The sequence below is a fragment of the Plectropomus leopardus genome, chromosome 4 (genome assembly GCF_026936395.1).
Source record: "Plectropomus leopardus strain MGB_pleo_1.0 chromosome 4, ASM2693639v1, whole genome shotgun sequence".
Taxonomy (NCBI): Eukaryota; Metazoa; Chordata; class Actinopteri; order Perciformes; family Serranidae; genus Plectropomus; species Plectropomus leopardus.
The window spans coordinates 4,386,556-4,389,521 of record NC_142179.1 but is presented as its reverse complement, the minus strand read 5'-3'; the positions used below and the strand labels follow the sequence as shown (position 1 = coordinate 4,389,521).

General features: G+C 37.4%; 1 long non-coding RNA gene across 1 annotated transcript; it reads left to right on the top strand.

Annotated features, from left to right (window-relative positions):
* Positions 1–653: 653 nt before the first annotated feature.
* LOC148189670 (uncharacterized) lies at positions 654–2,487 on the top strand. Its single transcript, XR_015776308.1, has 3 exons — positions 654–1,463; positions 2,155–2,236; positions 2,387–2,487. It is a non-coding gene; the product is annotated as an uncharacterized LOC148189670 (long non-coding RNA).
* The last annotated feature ends 479 nt before the right edge of the window (positions 2,488–2,966 follow it).

Here is a 2,966-nt window from a genome sequence, read left to right as displayed (position 1 = left end):
ACACACACACGGACACACACACGGACACACACACGGACACACATACGGACACACATGGACACACACACGAACCTGATGCTGAATGAATGAGCGAGCCAGAAGAAGAGACAGAATCTAATTGAAAAGGGTAAACAAAGACGTAGTGAGCTGTCTTGTGCATAATTACTTCCCATCATGGCTTCATCTTGTTCCCTCCTCCCCCTTCCTCCCTGGGGGGAGTTTTTAAGCGACAAGAGGGTCAATTGCGTTTGACCGTGCAGCGAGATGAGGCATGACACATCTGTGATTTTTCACACAACAGATTAAACACAGTGGACACAAGTCAGCTTTGGGCAGTGACTCTCAAAGAATTGAGGGCATTTAATTTCTGATATAAAAAATTAGTGATGTGGCACCAAGTCGGTACCACCATTCTGAAAATGCAATGGTACTTGTTTTGCTGCAGGCACGTATGTACTGTGCGCACCGATATTACCACAGATATCCATAATTTTGAGTATATAGACAGACAGACAGACAGATAGATGGATCAGAACGATGGATCAAATCGATGGATAAGAACAGCTACTGCAGAGGCGAGTGAATGCAAATTCTTACAACCTGCACAATGAAAGCTTAAGTTTTACTGCGTCTGTGTCCTGCTGCTCTGCACTGTAAACCCAAATGTTCAAAGTACTTAAATAAATTAAGTTATGCATACTCAAAGTTTAAAAAAAAGTTCTATTAACTTAATTATGTCAAGTTCATTTAACATGTTGTTCCGTTTTGAGTAATTTTAACTAATATGTTTTGATGAGTAACTTAAAAACATAGCTTACATACAACTTAATACACTGTACTGTAAATCCGAATGCTCAAAATAATTAATTGGTATTAGTATAGTTAACTTAAAATTTTCTCAAAAGTTCTACTTATAAATGTTGATTGCCAGTAGCATTGTCCGTCTTTTCAGTTTATTAAACTTGTAATTTTTGATGAATATGAACTTTTTGCAGATTTGTGTAACCTACTTAAAATAATTAACTCATAGTTACTTATAAGCATATCTGTTTTTATTTTTTTTTGTTCTTGGTAGGACCTGTTTCAGTTCCGTTTTTCTCCTTTTTTTTTTGGTTGTACATTTACACTCATATTGTACGGCTTGTATCTGTTGTGATATTGTTTGTAATAAGAAAACCAATAAAAAGAGAATTCCAAAAAAATAAAAGCGTATCTATTAAACATGAATAAATCAAACCAAGAATCAATTAAGAATAAATCCGTTGCATCAGATAGATTTGTACTGTGTAGGTTACACACGCGCACCTTCCACCGGAAGTGTTCACACGATTTTATTTTGTAGTATTTGCGTGCACTTCCTCTTCAGACAGCGAGGCGGAGGACTCAGGAGGAGAGCGGGATCAACAGACCAGCCAACCGAAGGCGGCAACATTAGCACTCAGCTCTGCGCCATTGGATTAAATGTAAGTAGTCGACATAAAACTCGCTTTAATGTTTGTTTCAGACGGTTCAACGTGTTTTTAAAACGGACTAAGTGACTCACGTTAGCCATGTAAAATTGTTAACCGTTAGCAGCAAGCTGACATGCAAAGTCATCTGGTCAGTTAACGTTAGCTGTGTTGCATGGCGAAGGTTCTGTAGTTGTAAAGACTGGTGATGCCAAACATGCAGTGACTGCTCATAATTAAAACTCTTCATCTTCGTTGAAGCCAAGCGCCAGTGTGTGAAAGCAGAAGCTAACTCTAGCACCATGTGCTGTGTCTAGCTAAAAGTTAAAAAAGTTAAATTAGCTGGTTAAATAAAATTGTCTTTTTTTCTATGTGTTTACTAAGATTAGAATTCATGAATGTTACCAGCCACATTTTCTGCAGTTCAAATGAGTGGTTTTGGTTCACTGCACAGATAGGTGATATGTTTTTTTTTTTTTTTTTTTACCTGTTGGCAAATTCTGGTTCAACTGCCAGGCTGTGTGCGTGTGTGGTAATCTGTATTGAAGCTGCATCAGTGTGTGAAAGCAGAAAAGCTAGCTCACCATGTGTTGTGTCTAGCTAAAAGTTATTCTCTGCAGCAGAAAACTGTAGCACTTTCACGTGTTGTGTTTAGCTAAAAGTTCAATTAGCTGGTTAAATAAAATTGTTTTTTCTTTGTGGTTAGTACAGATAGACTATTGTGACGTCCAGCCCACTCAGTCAAAGAGCTCATGGAGCTCTGGCCTGCTCTTCGTATGCAGTCTGAGGTAATGTTGATTAACTCATTCATCTGTTTTCATCTGTACCAGATAGTACTGTATATCACATTGTGTGCAGTGTTATCCATGCATTCATCCTAGATTAAATAATGTCTTTCCTCTTCTTCTGCTTTCTGTACTGTCCTTTCCATAATGCAGGTGTATTTCAACGCATTACTAACCAGAACCTTCCCAATACTTTCTATGCCGAACTTGATCTTCACACTCCTCGCTTTAATGGCCTTGTTTAGGCAGAAAGCTTTCAGAATGGGCAAAACTGCAGACGTTGGCTGACATTTTTAAAGTCCATGATACACAGGTGATTATACATTTTCACAGGTGCAGTCTTTGTGTAATGTTGAGAATTTAAAGGTTTAAATAAGTGTTTGAATTTGACAAATGCATCAGATAAGTCAGCAGGTTATTAGTGGAAGATATTATTGTGGTAGCTAATAAAAATGCGTTGACTGGTATTGGTTTGATTAGTAAACTTGTCACAGTATTTACACTATTTTTAATCTTCTTAGGAAGTACATGATGTCCACACAAAGGCGTATCACTATTCTCCATGCCCTTCCTGTGTATCTGCGTGAGAGGAAGTGTCAGGATTTTTCAGAACATGTGTGGTAAGTCGGTTAAGAAATATCAAGCCTATTGTACTGTAAAATTAACCTACTCATATTTTCATTTCATTTACTTATGTATAAGGAAAACACACATTAACATTTATGTAAATGGT